This window comes from Zootoca vivipara, chromosome 7 (assembly GCF_965207765.1).
Source record: "Zootoca vivipara chromosome 7, rZooViv2.hap1.1, whole genome shotgun sequence".
NCBI classification, from domain to species: Eukaryota; Metazoa; Chordata; class Lepidosauria; order Squamata; family Lacertidae; genus Zootoca; species Zootoca vivipara.
This window is the reverse complement of record NC_142590.1, coordinates 7,882,433-7,898,137: the sequence shown is the minus strand read 5'-3', so window position 1 is coordinate 7,898,137 and position 15,705 is coordinate 7,882,433.

Here is a 15,705-nt window from a genome sequence, read left to right as displayed (position 1 = left end):
AATAATAATAATAATAATAATAATAATAATGTAATATCCCTACCCCACCCATCTGGCTGGGTTTCCCCAGGCACTCTGGGCGGCTTCCAACAAAAGATTAAAATACATTAAAACAGGCATCCCCAAACTCTGGCCCTCCAGATGTTTTGGACTACAGTTCCCATCATCCCTGACCACTGGTCCTGTTAGCTAGGGATCATGGGAGTTGTAGGCCAAAACATATGGAGGGCCGCACTTTGGGGATGCCTGCATTAGACCCTCCGGCAAAGCACTTGTTCATTTTAATGGTCTTCACAGCATCACTTCATGGTGACTGGAGCGAGATGTGTCCATCTTTCTCTCTGAAGACCCTTAAAGGAGCATCAAACCCACCACCATCTCAAGCAGCTGCTTCTGGTTAGAAAGAACACCTGTGTTTTAGAGCAGCCAAACCCAGCTGGGTCACAACTGGCCATTTTCTCCACCTGGCTTCTACACCCATTGATGGGTCGGCGAAACAAACTCCATCAACGGCCGATTGTCCAATTTGGCCTTTCTTGTACTCAGCTGTCATTTACTGTTATTTTTTTACAAAGAAGTCGATGGGCTTTGGCAGGCTGAGTCGCTTGGCTCGAAAACCTATGAGATGAACACTGAGTCATAAATAAAACTTTTAACGAAATTATTTATGCAACAATATACATTGGCTCACATCTTGGTGCCCTTTAACGCTTCCTATTTTTGCATTATTGATTAAACCCAGCTGCCACTTTCATTCTTCCCCCATGTAAAAATATCTAGTGAAAATCACCCTTCAGTTGAGCAAGCCATCTATTAACGTCACAATTAACAGCTCCCATCCCTGCTTGTCTTATTTAGCACAAGGTGGGAGTGGAGGAGGAACTTTGTGTGTGTGTGTGTGTGTGTGTGTGTGTGTGTGTGTGTGTGTGTGTGTGTCAATGAAGGCAGGTGTGCACAACTGAACCAAATGCACCCCACCATTAGTGCATGTTTCAGAGGATAGAAAAACCTCCTGGGACCACAGAAACAGGTGGGTTGTCATATACCTGGCAAGCCACAAAGCATGATTGCTGGGCTCTATTCCACTGGATGGGCCAGAACTTGTGACACCCGGCCTGGAAGAAGAGACATAAATGAGAGGCAGCAGTTGGAGCCAAACAGTGGACTGGGGCTGGCTAACCTGTGGCTTTGCAGATGTTGTTGGCAAACTGCCTGCAAGACCCCTCCCTCATAGACTCAGGTTGAATATATGTGTCACCTGTCTCGGGGGACAATGGAGGAGTGTGCTTCTAGGGGTAAGTCAAACCGCTGGAGAATCACAGCCCCCGCTGTCGCTGCAGAGACTGGTATCTTGTCACTGCTGCCTGCCACATTGCTTCACCTCCCTGGGGTGCAAGCCTGAGCAGTGTGCATGGAGGTCCTGGGCTGCCCAGATGACAATTGCATACAGTATATGAGGAGGTCTGCGTACCTCGCTCAGTACCCTGGGTGGTGGGCCATGTTTCTGTAATGTTCTTATGATTAGTGTAACTTCTGTTATTTTTCTTTAATTAAATCCACTCCTGATTATACGTTGCAGTCTCCTCAAAACGCTTTTTGTTGCTTAAGTACGCCAACAAACTTGGGTCCCTTATTGTTGTTGGACTACAACTCCCATCATCCCTAGCTAACAGGACCAGTGGTCAGGGATGATGGGAAATGTTGTCCAAAAACAGCCGGAGAACTGAGTTTGGGAAACTCTTGCCATAGAGCAGGCATCCCCAAACTTCGGCCCTCCAGATGTTTTGGACTACAATTCCCATCATCCCTGACCACTGGTCCTCTTAGCTAGGGATCATGGAAGTTGTAGGCCAAAACATCTGGAGGGCCGCAGTTTGGGGATACCTGCCATAGAGGCTTTTTGCCACCATTTAATGCCACAGCACTTCGCAGGCACTGAGAGGATGTTTCCAAACATATTTCTGAAACCAAGGCTACACTGAAAATACATTCTCTCATACGTGCGTCTGAGACTTGGTGAGTGAAACCATCCCTCCCTGTGTTGTAAGGAAAAGCCCTGTGGCTCCTACATGTTTAACAGACGGGCGGCTCATTTTTGCAAATTTATTCAGTGTGGGGTCTTAAACATACTTTTTGGGGGGGTCCGGGACACTTTTCATTCTGCTATTATTTTTGTGATCAGACAAATTTATCCCTGCCTTGCATACCTGTTAAAGGCACAGACCTTCAGCAGCCTTTAAAAAACAAAAACAAAACCTCGGGTTGCCAACCACCAGTTTTTACCCAACCATATTGGTTTGAAGCCAAACCTATTGGAATCATAGAATCATAGAGTTGGAAGAGACCACAAGGGTCATCCAGTCCAACCCCCTGCCAAGCAGGAAACACCATCAAAGCATTCTTGACATATGCCTGTCAAGCCTCTGCTTAAAGACCTCCAAAGAAGGAGACTCCACCACACTCCTTGGTAGCAAATTCCACAGCCGAACAGCTCTTACTGTCAGGAAGTTCTTCCTAATGTTTAGGTGGAATCTTCTTTCTTGTAGCTTGAATCCATTGCTCCGTGTCCGCTTCTCTGGAGCAGCAGAAAACAATCTTTCTCCCTCCTCCATATGACATCCTTTCATATATTTGAACATGGCTATCGTATCACCCCTTAACCTTCTCTTCTCCAGGCTAAACATACCCAGCTCCCTAAGCCGTTCCTCATAAGGCATCGTTTCCAGGCCTTTGACCATTTTGGTTGCCCTCTTCTGGACACGTTCCAGCATGTCAATATCCTTTTTGAACTGTGGTGCCCAGAACTGGACACAGTACTCCAGGTGAGGTCTGACCAGAGCAGAATACAGTGGTACTATTACATCCCTTGATCTAGATGCTATACTCCTATTGATGCAGCCCAGAATTGCATTGGCTTTTTTAGCTGCTGCATCACACTGCTTACTCATGTCAAGTTTGTGGTCTACCAAGACTCCTAGATCCTTTTCACAATGGGACTTAAGTGAGTCGTGCCTAATTAAATCCCACTTATTTTCATGATGGGACTAAATGCAGCTTCTGGGGGCAGGGGGTTTGCCTTGATATCCTGGCTCATTCACAAACTGATCTGAACAAGGCACCAGTTGCCGTCTTTAGATGCAATGACAAACTGTCATTTGCTCCTATCTGCAAGTGGAAACTTTAAACCCCATCTTGTCATGTGCGAAGGCGTAGGCACTGCAAGCACACAAGGTTAAGGCTCATGCCAGCAAGAGCATATAATCACACCATGTTTATTGCTATGTCTGAACAGGCCTGAACAGGCCTGCCCACTGTAATGGGTACCTAGTAATTTCATGGCAGAGGTGAGATTTGAACCCAGAACTTCCTGATTGTAGTTCAGTCTCTTAGTCCCCCAAGCTAGACCAATACAAATGATGATTTCCTTTCCCACCTTTAAGTAAAAACAGTTTTAAATGGCAGTTTTATGGAGGGGAAACAATTGGTGCATGCTAAGTCCCTCCCAGTAGTGATGTATGGATCTATGGTTTTCCCAGGAGTGATGTATGGAAGTGAGAGCTGGACCATAAAGAAGGCTGATCACCGAAGAATTGATGCTTTTGAATTATGGTGCTGGAGGAGACTCTTGAGAGTCCCATGGACTGCAAGAAGATCAAACCTATCCATTCTGAAGGAAATCAGCCCTGAGTGCTCACTGGAAGGACAGATCGTGAAGCTGAGGCTCCAATACTTTGGCCACCTCATGAGAAGAGAAGAATCCTTGCAAAAGACCCTGATGTTGGGAGAGATTGAGGGCACTAGGAGAAGGGGACGACAGAGGACGAGATGGTTGGACAGTGTTCTCGAAGCTACGAACATGAGTTTGACCAAACTGCGGGAGGCAGTGGAAGACAGGAGTGCCTGGCATGCTATGGTCCATGGGGTCACGAAGAGTCGGACACGACTAAACGACTAAACAACAACAAAGTCCCTCCCCTTGCAGCTTGGAGTTGGGCCAAAAGGGAGGGGGGAAAGGTTAGTAAATGCCCTGTTGAAAGCAAACATATTCACAAGATGGTGCTGTTACTCCATCTGTGAATTAGCGTTTTGCGCCCTGGAAAACTAGCAGAGGGATTGTTTGTTTTCGTTTGCAATTGAAAATCACTTGCAACGCACTCTTGAGAGTGCCAGAGAGCACTGTCATTATCACAGAGAGAATAGCTTTCATGTTTATAATTTTGCTCCTCTTCACAACTAATTCTTTTATTTGGCGAAAAAGCCTCACATTATAATTGCCGTATTTTCCTGTGTATAACACGCCCCTGTGTATAAGACGCCCCCTAATTTGGGGGACTCAAAATTAAGAAAATGCACTATGCACTATCCGTGTATAAGATGACCCCTTATTTTAAACTTCAAAAATGTAGGAAAAAAATATCGTCTTATACACGGAAAATTACGGTAAGTGGATTCAAACGCTTGTGTATTTATTTTAGGGTTGCCATACTTCCAGATTTCCCTGGACATGCCTGGGATTCCAAAGGTGAAATCAACAACTGGGCAGATTTTTAAAATTTTGAGGAGGGGGGGGATCCTGGTTTTTTTTCTTTTGCACATGCTCAGGGAGTGGTCGAGCAGTTTGTCCGTCCGTCAGTCTGGTGGGCGGCTGCCTGCCTGCCTGAATGCACCCAGAGCAAAAACAAAAACAAAACTATGCCGTGATAAATCCCTGAAACGAGATTGATGAAGTGAATAATACTAAAACTCAACTAATGATTACTCAAAGAAACATAATAGGTTTAAACTTCCCAAAAGAAACTTGGTATAGAAAAGACATGAATTTCCCAAAGTAACCTCTAAATAAAGTAATCCTTGATGAGGTGCCGGCTAAGTGACTCATTTCACTGGAAAATGTTTAGGGGTTGAGGTTTCCTTATAATCAAAAACTAAACAGGAGCTATAAACTCTGAGAAGAATTGAAAATTACATAGCAGTCAGGGATAAATGTCCCCAGGATAAGACTATAGTTGTTTAAACTAAAGGTTAGCTAACCTACGGAACAATTCAACTAATGAATATCATTGCTCTTAGGAAAAGATTAAGTACAGTGGAACTTCGGTTTATGAACACCTCGGTTTACGAATTTTCGGTTTACGAACGTCGCGGACCCATCTGGAGCAGATTAATTCACTTTCCATTACTTTCAATGGGAAAGTTTGCTTCAGTTTATGAACGCTTCAGTTTAGGAACAGACTTCCGGAACCAATTACACCCATGCTTCGGGTTAAGTACGCTTCAGGTTGAGTACTCCGCGGACCCGTCTGGAACGGATTAATCCACTTTCCATTACTTTCAATGGGAAAGTTTGCTTCAGTTTATGAACGCTTCAGTTTAAGTACTCCGCGGGCCGTCTGGAACAGATTAATCCACTTTCCATTACTTTCAATGGGAAAGTTCGCTTCAGTTTATGAATGCTTCAGTTTATGAACAGACTTCCGGAACCAATTGTGTTCATAAACCAAGGTACCACTCTAAAGGGCTATAAAAGCTCTCCTAGTTGTGATGTTGTGACGCCATTGTTCAGACTGCCTGAATGCGCCCAGCTTCTCCCCATCCCCCAGTTAAGAGCTGTGTTAGGCCTCCCTCCTCCTCCTCCTCCTCCTCCTCCTCCTCCTCCTCCTCCTCCTCCTCCTCCTCCTCCTCCTCCTCCTCCTCCTCCTCCTCTGTGGCCCCCAGGCCTGGCCACATTCATACATACACACCCTCTTCCACCCGCCCGCTGCCTGTGCTCTTTTTTGCTCTCTCAAATATGGCAACCCTATGAAACTTTTGACCAAAACCCCATGCCCATGAGAGGCATGGAGGAGGCAGAGGGCCAGAGTGCTTTGTCTACCAATAACGGAAAAGCAGTGTTGCCTAGCGGCAAAAACGAGGAGCATCCGATGTGACAAGCTGCCTCATATGGAGCAAGTTCTCTCTCATTGGCCAGGCATCCGGCTGCAGGCAACTTTGCAACGCCCAAGCAGTTGGAGAATACGCAGTTCCAGGTTTTCCTTCCTTTGGCTTCCATCTAGAGTTGTCCCTTCCCCCTTCTCCTGACATGTAGAAAGGAAGCTGACAAAACTTTTCTTGGCATGCAGGTAAGTGCATCAGATGGTAGGGGGCAGATAAAATTGGTGCCACTTGGCCATTCCCGTTCTGAAGAATAGCCCTTAGTCCACAAAGCAATGCACAAATATTTGGGTATAGGTAAAGGCAGGGCCGGATTTAGGTTTGATGAGGCCCTAAGCTACTAAAGATAATGTCCAGCTGTCCTTTGTCAACAACAAATTGTCACTGTTTTTTGTGTTGAATACATGCTATATGGTGATTGATGGACCTAATAGGTATCTAAAGCCATTTGCACATAACAAAATATGTATGTTATCAAAGTAATTGTTGAACTGAAATACAATTGAGAAGAAGTATATTAATAGTGAATTCTTTTTTTGGGTGGGGGGAGAGTGGGGCCCTAAGCTATAGCTTGTTTAGCTTATACGTAAATCCAGCACTGGGTAAAGGTAAAAGGTAAAGGACCCCTGGATGGTTGAGTCCAGTCAAAGGTACTACAGTGGAACCTCGGTTTATGAACACCTCGGTTTACGAATTTTCGGTTTACGAACGCCGCGGACCCATCTGTAACAGATTAATTCACTTTACATTACTTTCAATGGGAAAGTTCACTTTATGAACGCTTCAGTTTATGAATAGACTTCCGGAACCAATTACACCCATGCTTTGGGTTAAGTACGCTTCAAGTTGAGTACTCCGCGGACCCGTCTGGAACAGATTAATCCACTTTCCATTACTTTCAATGGGAAAGTTCACTTCAGTTTATGAACAGACTTCCGGAACCAATTGTGTTCATAAACCGAGGTACCACTGTATGGGGTTGTGGCGCTTTCAGGCCGAGGGAGCCGGCGTTTGTCCATAGCTTTCCAGGTCATGTGGCCAGCATGACTAAGCCGCTTCTAGTGGAAAGGGACACTGTGACGGAAACGAGTGCACAGAAACGCCGTTTACCTTCCCACCACAGTGGTACCTATTTATCTACAGGTACTTGCACTGGCATGCTTTCAAACTGCTAGGTTGGCAGGAGCTGGGACAGAGCAACGGGAGCTCACCCCGTCACGGGGATTCGAACCGCCGACCTTCTGATTGGCCTGCCCAAGAGGTTTAGTGGTTTAGACCACAGCCAATCATGTCCAGCACATCTGCGGCATTAACAACCTACTTTCCTTCCCCTTTTGTAGGATCTAGTCAACTTATTAACTATGAGAGAGGAAAGCCTTATGGAAGAATGGGTAGCACGGTTCATTCCAATATGAGCTTCTATCAGTCAGCATTATCTGCCAATTATACCAAAAATGTCAATGCCATTGTTGTCCTAGTAACATACTTAGCATTTCAGCAAAATCATAAAAGAGAGCTTGTAACGTACACAGAGTTAAAGTGAATAGGGTTCATAGGTATCAGCATATTAAAGCTGCCTTCTTTCTTTCTTTTTCAAAATGATTTTTATTAGTTTTACATATAATCACAATACGTAACATCGTATCCTCTTATTAAATCTCTTGGCTCAACCGAGCCTAAATGACTTCCCTCCCTCCCACCTAATGGTTTACAATATTAAATTTTACTTTTTTGCATTTCGTTTCCTATTCTTGTTATATCATTACTTAAAATATTAAACTACTCAACCTGAATAGGTTATTGATTCATCTTTAAAAGGTAAAGGACCCCTGACAGTCAAGTCCAGTCGCAAACGACTCTGGGGTTGCGGCGCTCATCTCGTTTTACAGGCCAAAGGAGCTGGCGTTTGTCCGCAGACAGTTTTTCCGGGTCATGTGGCCAGCAAGACAAAGCCGCTTCTGGAGAACCAGAGCAGCACATGGAAATGCCGTTTACCCTCCCACCGGAGCAATACTATTTATCTACTTCCACTTTGACATGCTTTCAAACTCCTAGGTGGGCAGGAGCAGGGACCAAACAATGGGAGCTCACCCCGCCACGGAGATTCAAACCACCAACCTTCCAATCAACAAGCCCTAGGCTCAGTGGTTTAGACCACAGTGCCACCTGTGTCCCTAATTAATTAATTAATCAATTCATCTTACTAATCTTCACATAACCCTGCTAATGATGTTAATTGCTTACAGTTGTCTTTCAAATATAATATAAATTTATTTTTTGGAATACTAGATCTCGCTGGTTCCGGATTCTTCCCCTTCAGTTTCTCCAGTTTTGCAAAGTCCATCATTTTCAGCTTCCACTTTTCTTTTGTTGGTAAAAGCTGTCTTCTTTCAATCAGTCTCTCAGCATTGCCTTGGATAACTGCCAGCAGTTTTCCAGGGTCTCAACTTAGCATAGGTCTTTCCCACCTTTGCTACCTGAGACCCTGTTTAAAAGTAGTAAGATAAAAACTTAAAAAGGTACCCCTGACCGTTAGGTCCAGTCACGGATGGCTCTGGGGTTGTGGCGCTCATCTCGCGTTAATGGCCGAGGGAGCCGGTGTACAGCTTCCAGGTCATGTGGCCAGCATGACTAAGCCGCTTTTGGCACACACGGAAACGCCATTTACCTTCCTGCCGGAGCGGTACCAATTTATCTACTTGCACTTTGATGTGCTTTCGAACTGCTAGGAGTTGGGACTGAGCAACAGAAGCTCACCCCGTTGCAGGGATTTGAACTCCTGACCTTCTGATCGGCAAGCCCTAGGCTCAGTGGTTTAGACCAGTGTTTCTCAACCAGTGTGCCTCCAGATGTTTTGGGACTACAACTCCCATCATTCCTGACCACTGGTCTTGCTAGTTAGGGATGATGGGAGTTGTAGTCCCAAAACATCTGGAGGCACACTGGTTGAGAAACACTGGTTTAGACCACAGCGCCACCTGCATCCCAGATATTTTCTAAGGACAGTCCCGGATTTACAGAAGCCACTCCAGTTTCTGATTTGACCCCAGAATGCCCCGCTTTTCCTTAGGATGCCCTGTCCCTATTTTCATTAGTAGAAATGTTGGAGGGTATATCACGTGACCCCCAAGCCAAGGGGATAAGTAACTATACAACCTTTAGAATATATCTGAAGACATTTAATGTTTTGTTCGTTTTTATATACTACATTGGAAGAATAGCTGGGCCAACCCAGTCTGATGTGTGGGATAGAAACAATAAAATTATGGTAATGATGAAAAATATGGTAATGATGAAAAATACTTCGGCCACCTCATAAGAAGAGAAGAATCATTGGAAAAGACCCTGATGTTGGGAAAGATTGAGGGCACTAGGAGAAGGGGACGACAGAGGACGAGATGGTTGGACAGTGTTCTCGAGGCTACGAACATGAGTTTGACCAAACTGCGGGAGGCAGTGCAAGACAGGAGTGCCTGGCGTGCTATGGTCCATGGGGTCACGAAGAGTCGGACACGACTAAACGACTAAACAACAACAATGATGATAGAATAGAACGTCCCTATTTTCATTGGAGAAATGTTGGAGGGTATGTGCAAAGCATGTCCTGTAATCTCTGGCCAGTGTTCTCTCTCCATCTTTACCCCCTCACATCCCAGCCTGTTTTCCATCATTGGGAAATTGCCATAATGTAACAGACACTGACCCTTGAGCGCAGTTCATGGGGCAATAAGCAGCACCCGTTTCCCTACGTCCATGATATCAAGCGATTGTCACTATGTGGGAAGGTCCATCTTCTTCATCCCCACACCCCCAAAGAGTTTAACATCAACTTCGTTGGACTGGTCATGTTGTGCGGATGCCTGATTACCATCTTCCAAAGCAGCTACTCTATCCCCAACTTAAAAATGGAAAGCGTAATGCTGGTGGTCAACAAAAGAGATTTAAAGACTCTCGGCAAATAAAGAAAAGGTAGTATAAACACCAACAACTGGGAAACACTGGCCTGTGAGCACTCCAGTTGGAGAACACCGAATGTGTCATGGGCTTTGAACCTGGTATCCAAGCCAACCAGAGCCTTTGATGTTTCCTCCAAGGATGTGTGGATGGGTGAGTCATGGAGCAGCCCCCTAAAATCTGTGTGTGCTTTTTTTTTGGGGGGGGGAGGTATTAGACAAGTGGCTTAGTGGGCCCCTCCCTCCGTAACTGGAAAGCTGTAAGAGTTGCCTGGGGTCCCCCGGCAGAGATGTGGGCTTCTGCAGGTGGATTTTGACACCAACCCCCGATACTAGATCCTGAGCTAGTGATTCACTGCTCTACTTAAAATGGTCTTTAATCCCTATAGTAAAGCTGGAGCAAATGGAAACCCATTTAAATTGTCCTATTTAGTGACTCCCTGAGGCGTTAAGGTTGTGGGCGAGGACCGTAGGCAAAAATGCAGTTTGGAAGACAGCCGCCACTTGAAGGCTTGGATTGAACGCCCTGCCTATAGATAATCCACTTAGCAGAGGAAAACAGATGTATTGAGGAACAATTTAACTCAGCGATTAGTCACTCGTGATCCCAGATCTAGGACTGGCAACATTCCCAAAGAGGCGAGAGGAAACCTATGCCACATTCCTAATGTGCGTACCTGTGTTTAAATATAGGGGCATTATTTTTGCCCCCTCCGCTCCAAAATAATACAAACATTTACCTTGTTTGTTGTACTGTTTCCTTGACCCCGGGCTGCTTTGATGCCATGGTGATGTCTTGTGTACCTAGCCAATTCCAACCCTGCCTGTAGGCAGGGCCCAGCGCAAGACATTTTGCTGCCAGAAATGAAAGCCACATGGCAATCACAGCGCTGGCCACTCCCTGCCCCTCAGCACCTGTTGCCTGAGGCAGCTGCCACATTCTACCTCATTGTAGGGCCGTCCCTGTATGCAGGCACTGCCAAAAAACCAAGGGAAAAGCATGTTCAACCCTGCTGGCTATTTGCTCCCACCCATACAGCCAAAAAGTTGGACTGTGGGTTGATGAGGAGGATGCCCTGAATTAGAGGACCCCCCCTCTGCAGCCCTCTGAACATACCCTTCTGCAAACCACTGTTCTAAATCTATACTGTCCTCCTATTCTCAGGAAGGTTCAGGAGAAGGGGGGTTCTGGGCTGGCCCCCGCCATTCCTCCTCACCAGCCCCTGACAGTGTGTGTAGTGTGCAACCTACTAGCCCTTCAGAGAAGCTTCAAGTGTGGGTTTGGAATCTATTCCATGACTGCCTGTGAATCTGCATTACCTTGGGGGGCCATGCGTCAGCCGTATCCCCGGGGACGGATCCGGCCTGCCAGCACAGCTTTTAGACCTAGCCCGCAACTGAGAAAATACTGCATTCTCTCCCTTCCACCCTCTTGCTTCTGTGGCACAAAGCCTGCCCACATCATTGCATTGTTAAAATGACTAGAATAGAACGGAACTTCAGATTATATAAATGCTCTGTATAAATTCTCGCACAAAGCACAGTATATAGAGGAACGGCAGCCTGCATTCAGTTTGTAGGCAAGCGCTGTGGCAACGACATGCCCCCCCCTCCCTCCCACAGCCTTGGCCAGCAATGCCTGTTTGGTTGACAGAAGCTTGGCCACCAATCTTATATAGCAAGATTTCTTCTATATGTTAACAGTATCCAGATGTGCCCCCCTTTGAGCAAGAGCTGAGGTTGCTTCATGGGCAGAGGAACCCTGCCCATGAAGCATATTCTTTAACAAGCAGTGGAAAAACCAGTTCCCAGCACTTAAAATGCTCTTGTCGTGCGGCTGGGATCAGGACAACTTGAGGGCTGGTGGCCAAGGCTCTGCTCTTCACCTGGGGAGGCTGGGTGGAAAGCCAGCAGTTCCCCATAACCGCCAGAAATTCCCCTAACCCTGTTGCCAAGCCTCAGTTATTTTAATATCTGGAAGCTTTTCTCCCTGTGTATAATGAGAAGCTTCCTCAAAAGTCCCTTAAATTATCTCACACCTACCCCTTTAAGCACCCAGGGATGCTCCCAGCCATAGCAGGATAGCTTTAAGCATTTATTGGGTTATTGTGATCCGAAAAGTCTAACTTGGCATTAGGCATGTTCGTAAGGGCAGCAGGAAAAATTGTACTTCCACGTACCATTCTTGGAGAGAAAGCGGGTGTTATAAGAATTTTAAGGTCTCAAATATAGAATAAATATTCATAAGTGCAGACATATCTGGATTTAGGAATATATTTTGAGGCCAAATGCATGATATGGTTGAAAGATTGGATGTTACTTAAGGATACTGAGGTTCTGGATTTGGCGGGCTGGGACAAAGTCATAGCTGCCAAGTTATCCCTTTTTTTACAGGGATTTTCCCTTATGCTGAATAGGCTTCCTCGCGAGAAAAGGGGAAACTTGGCAGCTATGGACAAAGTCTTTGGGTGGCATGGCTACTTAGGACGTGACAAAATAAAAGCACATAGAGGCTGTACTAACCATTTGGTGAGGAAGGCCCTATTTGAAGTCTGGGAAAGGATCAAAGCAATAGTAACAACTAAAACTCCCTGGTGGCTATCGCCCATAGAATCATCAGCTATTCATAGAAATAACATGAAAGATAATTGGCTAACATATAGGGACCTCGTGGAGGAGATAAATTATTGCCCAAAAGTGAAAATTTTTGAAGAATACTACCAGCTAACAGCAACGTTCAAGAAGGATAAAAAAATCAAAGGGCTTTGATTTTTAAAAAAATCGGTACGGGAAAAGGAAATATTATACAATAATCAAAAGACTATCTCAAAAATCTACAAATTGTTACAGAATGAACAGTAAGAGCTGTTCGGCAGTGGAATTTGCTACCAAGGAGTGTTGTGGAGTCTCCTCCTTTGGAGGTCTTTAAGCAGAGGCTTGACAGGCATATGTCAAGAATGCTTTGATGGTGTTTCCTGCTTGGCAGGGGGTTGGACTGGATGGCCCTTGTGGTCTCTTCCAACTCTATGATTCTATGATTCTATGATCTGAATATATAAACCATGTGTCTGAAATAGTATGGGAGAGCAATCCTGAAGCCATTTTGACTCTCCCAATGACCTCAAATATTCCTCTGCAGTCAGGGAAGCAAATGGGGAAAGCCTTCCCATTGTATTTTTGCTTGCAAATCCTGTCTTAAGGGCGTATTTGTGTATGAATAGGGTGAGCCAGTGACCTGGATTCAGGAACTAAAGTATTAACCATCACCAAAGAATGGCCAGGCTGCCCAGGTAATGCAACCAGCGACCATTATCAGGTATCCTGGCAGACAGGATTTCTGCTGTAGACCCACCTCCAATGATGTATGGCTGAGGATTTTGGGGTGGTCTTTGGCTAAGGCAGTTGGGCAATGTCCAAAGTCTTTAAAGGTTCCTGCACACTTTTGTTCAGGGCCTCTCCCTCCTTGGAAGGAGGGGAGGGAAGTCTGTTGCAACAGAAAAATAAAGATCTGCCTTGCTTTCCACTGGATCCTGCCTCCATCCATTCTTCTCTGACCGATCATGGACTTAGGGGACTCAGAGTCCTATGGGGAGTTGGGCAGCAAAAGACAAACCCCATTTTTTTACACCATGGGGAAGACAGTCACATGCTGAAATAGTGGCATAGATCCCAGTGCAAAATCTGGCAAGAGGAGGCCTTGGATGAAAGCATCATGTCCTGCTTCTCCATCTCCATCTCTGTCCTAGTCATGTCAAGTCAGTCCAGGCTGAAAAGGTACATTTGTATTGAGGAGCTATTCACAGGGCCCCATTAGTTAAATGACTCTATCCTCCCTAATGGTGCTGGCTGAGGCTATTCTCTTTCACTTTAGCTTCTGAGTATGTACTTGCCCTCAATTCACTTACTGTACTCCACTGTGTTCCCAGGGAACAAAAGAGATGAAATGACAAGTACTCAACACAATCTTCTTTTATTCTCCTTCGCCATCACAACACGCACAAACACACAACACACGCAAGACCTCGCTCCCCTCCAACACACAGGAGGACAATTTACGGTAGTTGTTTTTCTTTCAGGGGTCTTGTTCAAAACCACCTCTTATAATTTGCGCGCAATTTCTAGCCTTGCGGTGACAAGCAACTGCTTCTTCTTCTGTGAGAAGTGGCTCGTTGCTGGCGCCAAGGACACAACTGCTGTGAAGAAGTTCGCACTGCTGGCATTCCTGGGTGACGCTGACGGAAGGAAGGTCAACACAGAATAGCCAGACGAGTGGGACTTGTGTATTTCAAAAAGGGCTGGCCCAAACTGACATGGACAATTTTCCAGCCACCTCGAAACTGGCTTTTTTGTTCCGGCAATATTTAGGGGGCAAGGTGTGGTGAAGAGACTAGGAGTGGCCGCCCTTTGGTTTCCCCATGGAAACCCTGTCCTGTGGTAGTTTTATGAATTTTGGGAAATTCAAAATGGCTGCTACTATTTTATATATATAAAAAAACCAGCAGCCTTCTTTGCCGCTTGCTGGGGGTCGCCATGACAGTGGACGGCAGATGAATATGCCTCTAGAGAGAAACACACACTTTTACAGAGTGGGGGAAGATTGTTCTTCTGGCAGCTCATTTTATTTGAGGGATACATTGCTAAATACCCATTCAAGGAAATTCACTGAAAAGCAATGGGTAACACATGCTCAGTGCAACAGCATCTAACCTTGCCACAAACAGACTGGAATAAAGGGGCATTCCACAGCCAACCTTGTCTGACTTTTGTGCTAGCAAACAAGCGGTTTGGAAGCTGTCCAGACAGGGCTGGATTTCCAGGGACCCAGGTGGCGCTGTGGGCTAAACCACAGTGCCTAGGCTAGGGCTTGCTGATCAGAAGGTCAGCGGTTCGAATCCCTGTGACGGGGTGAGCTCCCGTTGCTTGGTCCCAGCTCCTGCCAACCTAGCAGTTCGAAAGCATGTCAAAGTGCAAGTAGATAAATAGGTACCGCTATAGCGGGAAAGTAAATGGTGTTTCCGTATGCTGCTCTGGTTCGCCAGAAGCGGCTTTGTCATGCTGGCCACATGACCTGGAAGCTGTACGCCGGCTCCCTTGGCCAGTAAAGCGAGATGAGTGCCGCAACCCCAGAGTCGGTCACGACTGGACCTAATGGTCAGGGGTCCCTTTACCTTTACCTTACAATTAAGAAGAAGTATATGGGGGGGCCCTAAACTATAGCTTGTTTACATAAATCCAGCACTCTGTCCGGATTACGGGTAAGCACCATTGCTAGTTGTAAAGCAACTTTTTCTCATCTTTATAAATCACATTGTCTGTCATACTGCTGCTTAATCTTTGGACCAACAGAACCCACGTTGATTTTCCTGTCTCATAAATAGCATTCCTGAAGTACCTGTTCTGAAGCCTCGGCTTTTCTATATTTATATGCTTCCTCCTCCCCGCAGAACTATTATGAAGAGGAATAATCTGCATTTCTATTGTCCCCAGTGTAGTTTGCATTCCCCCCCATCTATCATGATGCGGTGATGACTCAGACTCTTGTCAGCTCCTCTGAGATATCAAACAATAGGGCTGAGGATTTGGTGCAATGGAAACCCTCTGAATGGGAGGTTCTCCCTGTTTCATCATACCACCTCCCCTGCCAATGATTCCTGCCTCAGCTATTATATGCAAGCTTTCCAAAAGTATCTAATCTTTTAGGGGTGCTAGCTTGGGGTGGAGCCCCTTTCCAAAAAGCACATCACCAATGCAGTGATAAATGGTGGCCATATGCTTGTGGAACGTGGACCACTTATAAACACCATCTCCAACTCCTTCAAAG